Here is a 17,731-nt window from a genome sequence, read left to right as displayed (position 1 = left end):
AACCTATGTGCCTGCCATCCTCCCTGATTTATTCTTGGAGGTTGCTCACTGGTGTTGTAAGAGGAAGAAACGGGGAGAGGATTGATCTTTACAGTCCAAATCTTTTTAAAAAAAAACAAAAACAAAAAACAAAACCACATTTTCTAAGGTAGCTTAGGCTACCATATCATCACACCTTCACCTTGTTCTTTGTTGGCTATGAGCCCTCCAGCAAGTGCTGCCCTGTAGAGAACAAGCAAGCAAAGATATTTGGGTCAATGTCTTAAATGCCTGGACAGATTTGGAGTCAGAATTGGGAGGATGGAGGGGAGTGAGCTGTTCTCTGGTAGGGCATGTGCTGCTTCTACAGGGCGTGCTTAATCAGGACGATGTCTGCTGAGGGCTGTGGACGAAAGATCTTCTGATGCTGCAGTTCTCTAGCCCCATATCTTCAGTTCTGTGCTCAGCCAACACATGTCCCAGTGGGAAGCAGAGGGGAAGTGTGCGTGGCTAAACCTCTCAGTGGTCAGAGCACATGAACTTAGGAAATATTATTTCTATGCTGGGCTGTTCCTGCAAAGTTAGCCCTTGGTGCTATTTGGCTGCTGTGTGCTGCAGCCATATGGTTGCTAGTTCAGTCCAGGTTTCAGAGGGCACAGCGGCTGGATTTACAAAACACTGTATCATTGTCTCCTCTGCTTTTGCTTGCTCTAAAAGAACATTGCCTGTAGCTGTTTTTCCCCTTGTTTGATTTCCTGCAAAAACACACCTTTGAATGTTGTTTGGTATTAATATATTTTAAGTCTTGAAAGGATTTGGCTTTTAATAGTTGGGTGCTGGGAGACTTCTTAAGAGAAGTATCATATATGCTTGTCCTCACCTTGCTCTTCCCAAAGCATTAATTTATGGAGACATGGATTATGTAGACCTGTGGCTGAACCCATTACAGCTGTTCTTATTTTGGTAACATTGCTAATACAGTTCATATAGATAGTGACTTTCTGTAGTCTTCCCATGAATTTCTGCTCTGTCTGTCATATTGACATTGGACTTGCATGTTCAGTGAGCAATAAGATGTATATAAATTCATATGGTAATGTGTATTATAAAGTATATGCTAGCACATGTATATTAATAATACACGTATAGGTCACTTTAAATAAAATGTCCTATAAGCATATTATTGTTTATTCACAGACTAACTCATACCATAGCTACATAAACCTTTTTCCGTATGAAAGAGGGTTTATCTTGGTTCTGTTCAGTCATAACTCTTTAGGAATTTTGGAATAAACATCCTAGGTCAAAATTGCTTTCCCACTAGCTTGGACGCTGCCACAGGCAGAGGTCTGTTACTAGATACTACCTAGGAAACTGGGAATGTGAGAGAAGCAGAGAATTGTGAAATCAGATTTTAATGGGTTTGCTTTTTGAACAACGTTGTTGACAGTTTTATTTATGCTCCAAGATACCACTGAGGTTATTGCTGGCAAAATGCTTTTCCTGTCCTTGTCCTAACCCATTGTGGTCAGGACTCTGATTTTAACTCTGTTTTGTTTAGTGACAGTTACTGTGAAATTGTCTTTTATCAGATAATCCGTCTCCAAAGAAATGTAGTGCTGTGGAGAAGGAGTCATCCGTAAGGAATCAATATTTCCACTTGAGGAGGAGCTGCCATTGTTCGAAGACTTCTAATAATTGTGGCAACAGCCCTAACTTCGTACAGCTTGTCAGTACTTGGGGCACTGACAAAAATTCAGGGCCACATAGTTCAATAGGATTCCAGAATTCAGCTGCAAAGTTCTTCATGCCATATAGAGCTATGTATATCGTGCTTATTTTCAGACCTGTTTCTCCTTAATATGCTGGCATTAGACTTGTTAACATAAATTGAGATCCTGCACAAGGTACTGTTCTGCCTGATCTTGTGTCAGTGGATGCTTTCCCTGTCATTTGAAAAAGTTTTGTCCAAAATTACCAGAATTAGAATATTCTTTTAACTTTACCAATGCAATTTCTTTTTAAAAAGCGTATTTATAAAGGATATCTCAGTGAATGTCAATTTTAATTACACTAAAATACACTTTAATTCACTTTCTAGGTAGTTCTTATTTTGCAGGTGGGTAGCAGGTAGAAATTTTAGGGCCAAGTACAACTGCAAATTCACATATCTAGATTAAAAGTTGAAAAAGTATAGAAATGCTTTATAACGGTTGAGGTTTTTTTCTTGGTGTACATATACTCTGCCAGACCCATAGGGTCTGTTCAGAGGTGCTAAGCAGAATGTGGGCAGATGGGTGATTGTTGTGGTTTGCAGTGAGGATGAGGTTCCTATGGTGTGCTGCATCCAGGACCCTCTGCAACATACTATATATCTTTTTAGCTGTTGCATAACTAAAGTCCTGTACTGTGGTGACAAATCAAATAGCAAACTATTTTGTCAAAAGTTGAAAGTGATGTGGATTCTTTTCTAACTTATAGTGTATACCCTGTACTATAAATCTCATTTTTGTACTATTCTAATAGGTTTCCCGTGTCTTTGGGCAAGTAACTTCCACAAACTTATTTGTATCAGACCTTATGTATAAAAAAGGATAAAATAATGGTAAGCCTTCATCTTTGCAATAGGGATATTGTAAGAATATATGTGAAAGCTATGCAATTAAATTCATATTAAATAACGTCTTCTCTTTAGCAATAATCATCTGAATCTCTACCTTGTTTGAGAAATGTGAGTTCAGGTGCAGATAAGGTCAGTAGTAGAGCAGCTTCTTCCACTTCTTGAAAGGAAAAACCTACATATGATAGGAAAATATGACCACAAAAAAAAGGAATTTAACCTTTATTTATTTCATTTATTATCCTTATGCAACATAGCTGCTTATAGCTGTTTGGACGTTCCATTCATGCATGGTTAATTAGGCAGTGACAAGTTTGTGCTAGTTAATTCCTTTACCCCAGAGCAAATTCAAGTACTGAAGAACTTCAGTAAAAAAAAAAAAAATTAAAAAAAAAAAAATGTTCCTTCCTCCAGAATGCAGAATGTTTTTAAAAAGTAATTCTTCTAGCAGTGATTAAAAACTGCCTGCTATTTTTCTCTGTACATATGCTGAATGAATGTACGTGTTAGTAGCCACAGTGCTGTTGGAGGGGAGTCAATGCAAAGGCTTCCTTGGCTAAGAAGCTGCTTCAAAATTGGCACTTGAGACGATAGTACTAGCTTGGGTTCACTTCGTCAATGTGTATATGCATAGGAATTTCCCTGGCTATTTTGTGAAATAAAATAGAAATCATTTTCTTCTTTAAAATCTGAACCAAAACAGATGTTATCCTGGCTGTAAGTTACAAGAATGTTTTTAATTGATTGCTACATTGGTGTGGAGTTAACCAAACCTGTCCCTACAGCAAGGACATGCAAAGTGAAAGCCTTTTTCCTTAAGTGTTTGGGTCTTTATCAGGCCTGTTTTACAAGGGAAGGCATCTCTGTTAGCCCCAGGGGACAGACACCTGAGAAGCTTCTTGCCTAAGGGAAGTGGGGCAGGGTAGGGACTCTGTGTCTGACAGGCTCCTGGTTTTGCACTTCATTCTCTGAATGTGTCCCTTCTTCTCTGTTCCCGTATTCTTCACATTCATGTGACATGGTCTCATGTGATTTCTCTGTGAAAACTATTAGAAACATTGGGTTTACTTCCTGAGTATGCTTGTCAACAATTCATCCCAGTCACCCTAAACTAAGTTGTCTTTTACAACAGTTTTAAGACCTATTCTCTGTTCTGTAATTAATTGAGTCTTTCAGGGTAGGTTTATGTGTAGTGATGAGGCTTGGAGGGTGGCTCCATTGCAGTACAGTTCTGGAGTCAGGAGCAGATGGTATGTTTTGCTATGTATTTAGAGGAAATGAAAATTATTTCTGTTAAAATGAAATAGTAGAATTTCAGTATTCAATACAAGAACATCATGGAAATGAATTTGTTGGAATCACAGAAATGGGTTGGGTTGGAAGGGACCTTAATAATAACCTAGTTCCAACCCTCCTGCCATGGGCAGGGACACCTCCCACCAGACCAGGTTGCTCAAAGCCCCATCCAGCCTGGCCTTGAGTACCTCCAGGGATGGGGCATCCACAGCTTCTCTGGGCAGCCTGTGCCAGGGCCTCACCACCCTCTGAGTGAAGAATTTCTTCTTTATATCTAATCTAAATTTACCATCTTGTGGTTTAAAGCCATTACTCCTTGTCGTATCACAACACCCCCTGACAAAGAGTCCCTCCCCAGCTTTCCTGTAGGCCCCTTTAGGTACAGAAAGGCTACTATAAGGTCTCCCTGGAGTCTTCTCTTCTCCAGACTGAACAACCCTAACTCCCTCAAGCCTGTCTTTGTAAGAGAGGTGCTTCAGCCCTTTGCACATTTTTGTGACCCTTCTCTGGACTTACTCTAATACATCCATGTCCTTCTTGTGATGGGGGCCCCAGAGCTGAACGCAGCACTCCAGGTGGGGTCTCATGAGAGCAGAGTAGAGAGGGAGAATCCCCTCCCTCACCCTGCTGGCCACACTTCTTTTGATACAGCCCAGGATACGGTTGGCTCTCTGGGCAGCAAGCGCACGTTGCTGGCTCACGTTGAGCTGCTTGCAACACCCCCAGGCCCTCAGGGCTGCTCTCAGTCCATTCTCCACCCAGCCTGTATTTGTGCTTGGGATTGCCCCGGCCCAGATGCAGGACCTTGTACTTGGCCTTGTTGAACCTCATGAGGTTCAACACCCACTGAGAGGCCCACCTCTCAGGCCTGCCTAGGTCCCTCTGGATGGCATCCCCTCCCTCCAGGGTGCCATCCTGTCACACAGTTGTTACTGATCTCCTCCTGGACATTGAGCTGTTGACCACGACTCTTTGGGTGCAACCATCCAGCCAATTCCTTACGCACCAAGTGGTCCACCCATCAAATCCATGTCTCTCCAATTTAGAGACAAGGATAACATAGGGGACAGTGTCAGATGCTTTGCTCAAGTCCATGTAGATGATGTCAGTTGCTTTTCTGCTATCCACCAATGCTATAAACCCATTGTAGAAGGCCACCAGATTTGTCAGGCAGAACATGGCCCTTAGTGAAGTCATGTTGGCTGTCACCAACCACCTCCTTATTCTCCATGTGCAAATTTCCATGTGCAAAATTCAACTGTGTAGTCTTCATATTAATGCCAAACACTCTGTACCTGAGAGACAATCACAAGTCACTCTACTTCATTTGGGAAACACAAGGTGCTGTTAAAGCTGCCTGTGTGTTTTCTCACCTCTTTTACTGACTTGCACCGCTGTCTCCAATGCTTTGAGTAAAGCCAGGTGAGAAATTTTGTTCTGTTCTGCCAAAGATTGTGGATTTAAATGTTCTTCAGTGGGTTGAAACAGAGACATTTCCATGTGTTTTTTAAGCTGAAAAAAAAAAGATATGTTTTCACAACTGCTGTCTAGGAGATTGTATACAACTTTATATGTAAATGATCAGCTCTCTAGGGCTGTAAGTGGGATATTTCTTTATTCCCATTATGGCAAGATATAAAGCGAGGAGGCCAAGGGCTTAAATCTGGATATCCTGTATGTGACCAAGTGCTGTGATTGTGTCTTCCTGCTTTTTTTTTGTTTGTTTGTTTTCCTGCCAGTGCTGGAACAGTAAAGTAGTCGTCATTCCTCTGTCCCTGACAAGGAAGTCTGCCTTGAATCTCAGTGCGCTCTCCAGTAAGACAAAAGTAGGAATAACTGTACTTTCATGAAAGGTCCCATTGAGGTGACTGCATATTCCAAGAAAAAAAAATAATCAGAAGAACCCTTGGTTAGGGATTAAGGAGCAACTGAGTAGCTGCAATGTTGTACTGCAGAGATAACTGTATTTCTCTGCTAGAGGAACTTTTTATTCCATAAAATATGTATTTATATATTTACATATAAAATAATTTAGATGATTCAGTTAACTTTTGTCCTGTTTAGTGAAGGATCTCATAGTTTATTTAGGTTTTAGCTGTTGTAACAAGCTGATTTTGTGACTGACACAGAAATCAGAGGCAGTTAAACAGGGGCTTTTGTCAAGAAAATCACTTGTCTATTTTACAGTTTAGTTTATGGAAGCAAAGAACAGTGGGGAAAATGTGCTTGTGTTTCAGACTAGAGTAGGACAAAAAGATGTTACTTAGCATGATTGGAAATAAGAACATTGTTTAAATTAAACTGCAGCTATAAAGGGAGTTGGTCTTAAGCTAAATGGCATTGTTTGTTAGATATCTATTTTCAGCATGCAGACAGTTACAAATGATGGTAAAGGGGGAGCCAAGATTTCAGGAGAATGAGAACAGAATATGAATTGTAGTTATGAATGGTCCCTTGTTTCTGAAGCCAGCAATAGCTTGCTGGTGTCTGACATCCCATTTGTAATAGAACAATTTATTTGTTTCTAAAGATCACGTTGCTTTCAGTAAATAAAGGAAAATGCACTGGTTAAGGTAAGGATCAATTATTTTGTATGACAATTCAGACAAGCTGTGTAACAAAAAGCAACAAGAATACTTCCATTGCAGAAATGCAGTTACAGTGTCACATGTCCCTCTTAATCATGTGTTTTTCTTCAAGCCAAACATATTTGAGAGTTGGGGAAAAAATGGAAAGGAATAGATTAATTAAACTTATTACTGTTTGTCTTATCTACAAAGAAAACAAAATTTAAGATTTAATTATATTTTCTTGTTTTAGAAGTAATGCTGTAAATTTTTTTGCTGGATGTTTATAATTTGTTAGATGAAATGTGATTCACTGTCATGGAACTGAGAGGTTAACTTCATCATTTTGATCATATTTAATGCTTTATTTCTGAGTAATAACTTTTAGGGTGTATTTTTGTTCTTATTCATTCAGCTGCTTTGTAATATGACTTCACATCTGGATTTAACTTGCTCAGCTGTGCGTAGGGAGAAGGCCCAGATATACTGATTGAAAAGGACAGTTGATGAAGAGATAAGGGGGTTCTAGGGATGCCAACACAACAATTTTTTTATTTTTTTTTTCTGAGGTAATTAATATTCTTTCTGTACAAGATGAAGAAGCAAACTTTAAAGGAATTAGGGGTATCTTGCAAGGAATGTTTGTGGAAGTTAAGTTCCAAAATTTTAATTTCAAACAATGAGCCAGCACACAAGTAAAGTTATGAATTTTTTTTTCTTCTTTGCCTCTTTTTGCCTTCTTGGGATTTGTATCCAGTGCTAACTGGCCAGGATAAATTGCTGCCAAGTAACCGAGGGATTTTTGTTTGGCTTGGTTTAGTTCCATGTCACAGATCCCAGTAAATACTCACTAACCATGCCGTAGACTGCTGCAATGACTCCATCTGTAGAGTTTACGTAGAGAGATAAGCTTTTTTATACATTGTTAGAATTCTTTTATCTTGTGTATGAGAGCCAGCAAAAACTTGTTTGCATTATGATGTGTTAGATAGAGTGTCTGAATTATTGAATGAAACATTAGGTGCTGCTTGCTTTCTCTGCAGAGAGGAACTGAAACTATGCCTAGAAAATGCACTTCATGAATATTTGGGGGGAAAAAGCCCTACAACCCTCCGTATAGTTTCTCCTTTCTCACTGAAGGAAATGAGACCTTGTCATGGTTTTGTGAAATCCAGAAGATGATTTAGGCAGTTAAAGAAGGGTCTTTGCAGGAATACATCTCGTTGTTAAACAGTCTGTTGTTGCTCAGTAACTGATTAGGTGAAAGCATGAAAGTTCCTAAAAAATCTTCTTAAGCTGCACAGGTTTTGCCAGGAACTGAAAGAAGGATCTTTGCATTGCTGGGCCATGGAGATGCACATGCTGAGAAGTGGCTTTCACTGAGTGTGTGGTTGTTTCAGGGGGAGACAAAGGGAAATCCAGATGCTGACGCTTGAAGTTGTCCCGGGAGTGGTGAATTGGTTCAGTGAAAGTGTCCAGGGGGTCTTTGTGGTCTCTGGTATTGCAGAGTACGGTGGAAGTAAAATTAACTTTGGCTGGGAGTGCTCTTACATATCTGATTATCTGTTTCAGTGACCCTCTCATGTTTGCATATGAGGAATGTTTGCCAGCTGAGTGCTTAAGATGACTCCTCATGTTGGAAGGAATCCCTTTGTGATTTCCCAAGGGGATTGGCTACAGCAATGAAGCACGAGGTTTGATTATGTCAGCTGTCTATGGCCGGTTCTGGAGCCAAGGCAGAGCTTTCTTTCCCTTCCATAGCTGATGAAATGAGGTGATGAGAAGGACTCTGATGCCAATGGAGTGTAAGATCCCAAGGAAACACCACCATTGCCCAGCTCAAGCCTATATATATACTGAGGTGATAGAGTTTCTGGTGGAAGCTGTGTTAAAAGGATATTGTGAAACAGAATTTTGGAGAGCTTGGTTAGTGAATCTGGATGGTAATAATTGCTGTTTTTTCATGAGTTTGCTTTAAGTCCACAGATGTACTTTGAATTACAGCAGAACCTTCGTATGTTAGGGCAAAGAAGAGCTCCAAAGACACAGTGAAACAATACTTGATGGGAATGCTATAAAACTCAAGCTCGGCAGGCTGCAGCAATCACCCATGCCCACCTCAGTGAGCTGTAGTAGCCAGGATTTGGGAGCAGCTGGACTCCTGCTGACTGTGCCTAGGGGAGTTCCCCCACTGAGCCTGTAAACCAAAGCCAGAGATCAGATGATTCATACCCATGGTAGCCTGAAATAAAGCTTGAAATCAGGCAGGCAATGCTGCTGATCCTTATTGTTAATGTAACAAGGTGGAAAAGAGCTTAAAAACAGGGGATTGAAACTCTGCATTAATGCTGACTACTTCTTCTCTGTTAGTTTCTGGGATAATGAATTTATCATACTTTAGTGTGTGTATTAAAGTTTGTTTGCATGTCAGTTTATCTTTTAGTGCTCTGTAGTCTGAGGAAAGAAAGAACAGCAGAAATTAGGTGAGAAGCCAGCTAAAACCCAACATATTTCCAGTGCTTTTCCTAAGTTTACAACACAAAACTATTCTGTACTAGCATATACATTTTTCTGTAGTACCAGATGATGGTCTCTGTTAAAAGATGCGTCTCTAAAGTCTTTCCTCGTTTAGAGTACACTGAGAAGATAGAGGTTGCCTGCACTGCTTTGAGAGCAGTGTTAGGTGGAATTATCTTTGGGGAAAAGTAACCTATTGCAGTGTGTCCAAAAAGACAAATCAATCTCCAAAGCAGCATGCAGCTTCTGGACCCCACCTTGGCCATTACCACTGAAGGAAGGAGGCTAAGCGTGTGAACACTTCCAAGGAAGGTCAAGGTTTTTAGGTGTTAAAAGCTCTGCTTTTGGGAGTGGCTGCAAATGTTTCCGTTTTGACATTGCTGGATAAATGGTTGTTCAGCCCTGGCCTAATGATCCAGAGTACAGATTTCTTTTTGCGTACATCACGTGAAGGCATGGTGCTGACAGAGTAGGAGAAAGAAATCTATTCCAAAGTTGAAGGCAAACCCCTTGCTACTTCATATCCAAAATGTGTCAGGCTGGTGGAAGGATGTTGCTAAACATGGTCCAAGACCTAAAGTACTTTGGCTTTTGCTTTGGGTGGGTTCTAGCTCTTTTTTGTATGATATACAGTTTATGTACCTGAACTGTGTGTTTTCTTTCTGTGGAAGTAGGATCTCTCGTGGTCTATCTGCTTTTGGCCCCTAGAATAAGTGCCTTGCAGGACTCCCAAGTCATTTCAGTTCAAACTATTATCAGATGATGCGGCAGCTTCTGACTGCTAATTAGAATTAAACAGGCTGTAGAAGAGAAAGGCATATTCCTTAAACAATTAAACAAGAACTGCTTCAGTTTAAAAACAATTATTTGGAAAACTATATATAATAGATGAAAAAAGTAGAGAAGTAAAGGACAAGCCAGATTGTGCTTTCTTGTGGAGATATTATTTTAAAAAATGGTAATTTTCCCACAAATATATCAACTGTGTGGTCAAAAAGTTTTCCTAGAAAATCTTCATTTGTCTTTCTTTCTTCACATGACTCTTGCATCCTGTGGTTAGCCAACATGCTCCTTCTCTCCTCTTCCAGAGCTGGATGCTTCATTTTTCCCAGTGACTTGTCCTTCTGCTGTTTGGTTTCCATTTTATGAATGCTCACTGTTTTTTTCCATGTACGGGCTGTGCTTTTGGCAGCATGTTGCAGGGCGAGTTCAGCAATTCCTATAAACGACAGCGTTGGCTGTGCTCAGCTACACGTATCACTAGCAACAGCCATGTCATGCTGCATGTGTAGTTTCTCTGTTTTGATGTCTCTTCCTCATGTTAGATGAGGTGGCGTTTACATGGATTCAGTCCAGTGACCACAGCAGTGTGATGTGGTGGAATCCCTTCAGTACCAATGGAAAGTCAATAGCCTTTAATACTGATGTATTTTAAGTGTAGACAGGGATCTATCATGCATTCATGCAGATTTCAAAATAATACCCATCCATACTGTCCTAGCAGCCTCTCATTTTAAAGACATGCCTCTCTGTACACCAGTGACATTTCTTAGTGAAATGTTAATGGCGGAATCTACAAATGCACTTCTGAGGTGGAAAAGATGGCTTCTTCCAGGGACCAGCATGTGGCCCCTGTTAGTGGCACTTAATACCACTAATTGTCAGTGTGCAGAGTATGAAGGCAGTTAAACAGCCATGAAATGCTGGTTTTATGTGGCAGCCTTTGTAAATCACAGCACTGTAGGGGTTGGAAGGGACCTCCAGAGATCATCGGGTCCAACCCCCCTGCCAAAGCAGGTTCCCTAGAGCAGGTTGCCCAGGTAGGCATCCAGACGGGCCTTGAATATCTCCAGAGAAGGGGACTCCACAACCTCCCTGGGCAGCCTGTCCCAGTGCTCCATCACCCTCACCGTGAAGAAGTTCTTTTTCATATTGGTGCAGAACTTCTTGTGCTCCATTTTGTGGCCATTGCCACAAAACATAAATATAGTGTAGCCAGCATTGAAGTGCATCCTGTGGAGTCAGGGAGAACAGGTCTGTTCATGCTGCTGATACTCTCTGGGCAGCCTAGTTCATACCTAAGGTTTTTGTTTTAACCTCTTTGGTTTTTGCAACTCTTAATTTTTAGCTAACTTCAAGCTTAATTTTTAGCATTGTGAGCCATATGTGTAAATCTTTCCGAACATCTGCTGCTGTTGGTAGCAGCCTCTTTCTTAAGCTTGAACAGGCAGATTCATCATTCTTCTGACTTGAGTTTGAAGTTTGCTTTTTGTCCAGAAGAGTAATTTCTGTTGTACATGCTTGACAGTGTAATTAGTATGTAATTTGTATGTTTATGAAATACAGAAGAGAGGTTTTTACTTATTTATTTGTTGTTTGTTTGAAGGGAGAGCCTGTTAATTTGTGTGGTTTTGCTTTTGTTTCCACTACTGGAAACGCTCCTTGTTCTGAATGTGTGCTGTTTGTTTTGTTTTTTTTTTTTTTTTTGTGACTGTTTCCCGTAGAGACCTTTAATGCTCACGTTGTGGTCATGCTTTGGATGTGTGTGAGCTTTGAGTAATTAGCAACGTTTTTATGCCGCGGGGACCTGGGTTTCCTGTAACACCAGCTTAGCCCAACTGTGTGTGAGTGGGGAATGAAAACCTCTGGCTCCCATCTGCTTTCCAGGGAAGTAAACTGAGGGGAGCTCACGTGTTTTTGGGTTTTGGGTTAGACTTTTTTTCTACTTTCCAGCAAAGGAGATGCTTTCCACCTTGTGACTGTACAAGGAGCTAATTTGTGGGTATTAGTGGTGTGCTGGAAAAGCGTAAGAAGCACTGCTGAGGCACCTGTTTGTGGAGGGCCTTTCTCCTCAACTGCCATCATGTCTGACCCTGTGCCGTGGCATGGAGGGTGCTCAGCTGTCATTGTGTCATCTTGTTGTGGTGACGCATCGTGGTGGCATCTTGGCAGGAACCAGGCCAGGCCTCAGGGCTGCTCCTGCCTGCGCTGTGGAGGAGATAGGGCCTGGAGGCTACACACATGGAGAGGAGGAGGCCATGCACCTCCGTCCTTCCCACAGGTGTAGGACTGAGGGAGTGCATCTGAGTTTGCTGAGTTCTGATGTGATGAGGTAGCTCCTGGATGTTTGTTCCTGGATGTTTGTGTCTTGTTGAAGATGCCTTGAGTAAAAATGTTCCATTAGAGTATCTCTGCAGCCTGGCTTCATCCTTTAAAGCCGTGCTCAGCAGTTGGAGGTCACTGAGCAGTGTGGAGGTTGGTGCTCAAGAACATTCTGGAAAAAAAGTTGCAGATATGCACACCCAGAAGGGCATACTTATGGAAGTGGTCAGTTAGTGGCCTTGAAGTGCCAGTAAGTGGTGGTTCCTGAAAGCCAGCTGTCCTCTTGTGCCCTTAGGTTCATTTAAGTACTGATGCAGTACCTCAGAGGCTGCCATTGCTTCTGCTTGCTCTTAGCACAGCATGCTCCAAGGGATCTTGAATGGGCATTAGAAATTCCAAGCATGAAAGTTACTTGAATAATTTAAAAAGTTGTGCTTTTTTATTTTTTCATTGTGGAAACAGTTTATAATGGCTTGACTGCCTATTATTTTTAAAGGAGCTGTTGCAGTGGTGTCTCCTGTATGAGTCCTTGTTTCTTCTGCTGGTGCCAGACCTCCTTAACCCCAGAAGTGCTGTCTCCCTCTCACCCAGAACTCCAGCTTCACCAGTCACTTTACTTGTCCCCATCCTTCCCTATCCAGCTATTTAGCAAGGCACATGTGAGCCAGCTGGCTTTCTTCTTCACCTTTCTCCCTGCATAGGTGCTCGGGGACGAAAGCAGGAGAGAGGCACTCAGGCCAAGTACCACAGCGAAAGAATGTTCAAGTGCAGTTCTCTCTCCTGGTACTGAAGAAGTCCCTGTCTCAAGTGGGAGATGTGAGCAGCTAGAAAATATTTTGTTTCTTTCTAGCTGTAGTAAAGCAATCTAATCAGCACTGAAAAGCTGTGAGATTAATTGAGTGGTGACTGAGTCTTTTAACAGCCTTTTAAAAGTTTCAGCTGAATATGAATCAACTGCAGTTTTTCAAAGGTTTGCAAGTTGGCCAAATTGGAAAATTTTTGCAGTAGCAATTAAGGTTCTTCCTTGTAATTCCTATCATTTCTCAGGACAGACAAGTATCAAGTGTCTGTTACAAAATTTCACCTGAAATACAAACTGAACAGCTCTAGAGCCCATTCATTTTGGAGTGTGGTCAGCATGATGTATCAGGGCCCAAATTGTTAGTTTTACAAAAGTAATAATAATTTTAAAAACACTTATTTACTGTTATGATACTCTAAAAAGAAACAGAGCTCACAGCTCTACCTTTGTTAAGGAGAGATTATATTCATAATTATGTGCATTTTTTCTCTTTCTGCAGCTGTAATAGTAGTTCTGTCTTGAGGCTGGTTTTGAAAGAGACAGAAAAATAAGTATTTGCTTTCATCTATTCCTGCTTATATACTTAGCCACATGGGAAGTTGGTATTCCAGAAACATTACAGTTTCTGGAATTGTTTTCAGGTTGGGGGAGAGTAATTCTTTTTCCTTCTGGAGTCAGGATTTTTATCCTGGAATCAAGATTTTTTTTTTATATATATTCCAGTAGAAAGTTATATTTTGAGGCCTTCCTTTATTTTCACTAAGATATTTTTATTTCTATTTATTTCAGTTACTTTAATGAAGAGCGCTTTCCTGGTTAGAAAACAGCAGAGCACTAAAATCCGGACAGTTCCATTCCTTGTTTCTTTGCGGTGTCTAGTAGACTTACATAAGGAACTGGGCAGACTCTAACTACTGAGAAATAAGGGTTTGAAATAGCAAACATATCTTTCACTTTAAAAGAGAGCTGAGGAGAACATCTCTGGAATGCATCAAGGTTAAATAATAAATACTTGAATTGTTATCCCTGGCTGTTTGCTTTAATTTGTAAGCTTTGCTTTTACATTTTGTAGTATCTAAATGTATTTAAGCTAGTAAATGTTTTTAGTGAAAAACTTTTCCTATTTCTGGATACTCAAGAATTTGTAGCAAGCTACAGGATTCATGGAGTTCAGTTTGAAGAAGGGAGACGGCGGATCTGTGTTGTCCTAAATATCTAGTGACAATCCAAATTACATGAGTGGAAAAGAGAAATGTTTTCAGATTGCACATCAGAATAAGAACAAGCAGCTCCTTCCAGTTTGCTTTAGTTTCAACTGCATTAATATTTTTTCACTAAATGATATTTTCCATCTGAAACAATGTCTACTTCTTTTGGTCAGTGTAGTTGATGATAAATATTTCAGTCACTTTTATCATATCATTTAGAGAAAAAAAAAAAAAAGAGAGAGAGAGAATTTGGCATTCAGTGAATATGAGAGAGATCACAGACATTCCTGAGGCAAACTTGAGGAGAGAAAAAAAAAAGTGCATTGGAAGACAACTGCTTGCTAAAGGGAAAAAGGGAAAGGATTTTTCCCTTCTGATAGCATGGATATCTACTGTGTCCTGCAGTCTTTGGGCTGTTCTTTGTTGTGGAGTTTTTCAAATATAGTAGATGCATTTCCTCTTTTCGTTCCATAGTTCTCTGCTAACCTTTATTTAAAAACAAAACAAAAAAACTACAGCAGATTGCAATGACTACGTTCCTGATTATGTGGAAGCCTTCTTTCAGTCTGCAAAGGCACTGTTAAAACCTTAAAACAGGCACGTTCAAATGCAAGTATTTTTGATGGTGGTGTGTCTTCTTCTGTCCAGGGCTTCCAGGGTTATTGTCACAGTGTCCCAGACTGCTGAATTGTTCCTGCTTAAGGTTCTGATCATTTCTTCATTTATCTTTGTTTTCCATGAAAAAAACTCAACTGACTTCTTTAGGATCATCTCTGATTTATGTGATTGCAAGGAAAGTCAGTTTTACTTTTTTTTTTCCTTTCTCCTTTGTTTGCACTGTATTCAAAGTGTGTTTGCTTCACACACATTCAAAGGGTAAGTGCTGATCTATTTTGTTTTAATTATGTATTATCTCTAAAAGAAAATTATTAGTGAAGCTTCACTAGCCTCATCTCAGCTTTAAAATTAATGCCACTCTATTTATCTAACTATTTATCTGTGCTATTAAACTATAAATAGTTTAAGGAAAATGAGTGGGAAAGCAGATGGTGCCAAGAATGTTTCACAATTGGTAGAACAAAATAAAATTGTTTAAATTTGCTTATGCCCCAGCAGGTCTCTGTAAACATAGCCTAAGTTAGATTGTTTTTGAAGTCAGCTTAAGAAAAAGTAATTTCCCTGAATAACATACCACAGAAAAGCCATAAATTCATATACTGTGCTAACGATTACGAAAGTACTTATTCCTTCTTTTAATTCAAAATTCACGTTTTCGCATTTAACCCTGAAGGAAATTTTTGTATTTCAGATTTCTTTTTTTTCCCATGTTTGAAAACTCCAAATATAGATTTAAAGGAAGAGAAGTAATTCCCCGCAGAATGCTATTGGCATAGGATGAAGAGGTTTAATCAATTATTGTATTCTCATTACTCTGGCTGGCACTTGGAAAGTTAAGAATGTGAGTAGTAGTGAAAAGGCAAATTGGATTTTTAGTAACCAATTTAATTATTTAAAGCAATTTCAGGCAGACTCTATAATGCCAAATGAATATTACTTAGGCCAAAAAATAATGAATTTTAAAGTGATGTTAAAAAGTTGTCATCTTTGGACACCACTTACCACTTTCCCCTCCCACCACGTATTTTTCTGCAGTCACAATTGCCTGGTAATCCACTTTCTGCACCTAAAGGATTGGAGGAACTGTAACTGTCTTCACGAGCATTACGTTTTGCAAGATACATGGTGGGTTTTTTTGGTAGTCAGATTCAGGTCAAGCTTAACTATGTTTTGTGTCTTCCTAATTTATCGTAGAACTCCCCAAGAGCAAAAATATGTTTTCCTGTTAGTGCTGTTTTGGTGTAACACAAAAAAAATGTAGAAACAGTACATATTTTCTAAACTGTAGTTACTCAAAATGTCTTTTTGGTATAACAGTCTCTATCTGCAGCGCTGAGAAGTTCTTCACATGAAGCAAATGGAAATCACCCCCACCCTCTGTTTATTTTTGTTATTAAAATACATTGTTTCCATAAAATCAGAAGTTCAAAGGAGAATGCTTTTGCATATGAAACTGGCAGGATCACTAAACTCAAAGAATTAATTTAACCTGCAGGATTAAACAAAAGTGGAAGCGATGCAAAGCCAAAATACAGTTTTGAAACTATTTGGTGGGAGGTTATTTGTCTCCAGTAGCTCATCACTAAAGGACATATGATCTGGGAAGGAACTGTACTTCTTTCTTTGTCTTTTTTTTCATCCTAACCCACAACTGATACAGTTTAGGGGTTCTTTCCATCCAGTAGTGCCCAATTATAGAGTTCTGCATCTTGTTTATTTCCAATGCAAAGTAAACGTAAACACAACAGGGCAGCATTAGCAAACATGACAGGAAAAAAAAAAAGATCAGGTAGTACCTTTCAATTTATTTGTTTGTAATCTAAGTTGAGAAACTCAATTCTCTGTTAGGTTTTCTGCCCTCGGTCATAAAGTGTGAGTTGGTTGGGTTGTTGGGAGGAGATGGAGAGGAAAATTGAAGGGAAATTGTGCCTCAGTTGACCAGGGTTTGCTCCTGGCTCCTGAGTCATTCCTTTTGCTTTTAGTGTCTCAAATTACCTTTTTTTGCCAGCGGCAGTTTTTGTCTGTCTCTGACAAATGACACTGTGCTGGATTCGGGTGCCTGGGGAATTGCATCAATGTGAAAGTGCTGGAGCAGAGAATAACCAGGCATATGATACCTAAGATACCTAAGAAAAAAAAAAAGTGGATCCAGAAGCTCTGTAACTAGCAGCCACAAAACTTCGTGTTGCTTCCTAGACGTTTGCCTGCGTGGTGTGGATATTTCATAAATTAAATGTATGGATTCTAGAGCTGACCTCTGGTGAGCAGGTGGGCTCACTGCTCTTACTTCAGCCCTGCTCAAGCAACACCTAAGTTTTGAGTGTGACCTAACCCTGTAGAAGTGAGCAGAGCAAGTTTAACCCCTTCTGGTTATCTCATCTTCCTTCTCCCGCTACACAAAATGCAGAAGAGCTTTTTTATGTGTTGGTAGGGTTTTCTGCTGATGCTCAGTTGTATAGAACAGCCAGAGGAGTAGCCCGTGCACACACTTTAAGTTGTGATACTCTGGCTGTTACTGACTTCTGACTGACATCTTCTCACTTGTCTACCTAGCCTGGATGACTAACCACTATTTCATGCACTGGTAATCCCCAAAAACACTCTACTTGGAAAACAAAAACCTGTGAAATACTAAATTTGAACTATAGAGAGAAACTGAAAACTTTAAAAAATGAACAAAAACCTACTGACAATAATAAAACCCCTCTTTTCTTTTTTTTCCCCTTCCTGGTGAGCAGCAAGCAGTACAGAGGCAGTTCAGGTGGATGCTGAATCAGGAAGAATTGTGGGGTTGTCTTGAGTCGCTTGGAAGAGCTCAGTAGCATTTTTTCGTCTTTCAGAAAAAAAAAAAATTGCTAATGCACAAAAGCAAATATGAAAAGCCTCAAACCAAAGGCATTCTGACAAAAGGGTTTTAAAAAGCATCAAAATTAAACTGAATGTCCTGCTGCCTCAGCCACAGACCGTGACCATAAACGCAGGGAACCCCCTTTTTTGTTCCTTAATATTTTTGCAATTAGTT

General features: G+C 40.0%; 1 protein-coding gene across 6 annotated transcripts in view; it reads left to right on the top strand.

Annotated features, from left to right (window-relative positions):
- ARHGEF10 (Rho guanine nucleotide exchange factor 10) overlaps positions 1 to 17,731 on the top strand; it is a 119,311-nt gene that overhangs the window by 11,689 nt on the left and 89,891 nt on the right. The gene's annotated exons all lie outside the window — the stretch shown is intronic.

The sequence above is a fragment of the Anas acuta genome, chromosome 3, assembly GCF_963932015.1.
Source record: "Anas acuta chromosome 3, bAnaAcu1.1, whole genome shotgun sequence".
Taxonomy (NCBI): Eukaryota; Metazoa; Chordata; class Aves; order Anseriformes; family Anatidae; genus Anas; species Anas acuta.
The sequence above is the reverse complement of the archived record's forward strand: the minus strand, read 5'-3'. Positions and strand labels throughout refer to the sequence as shown.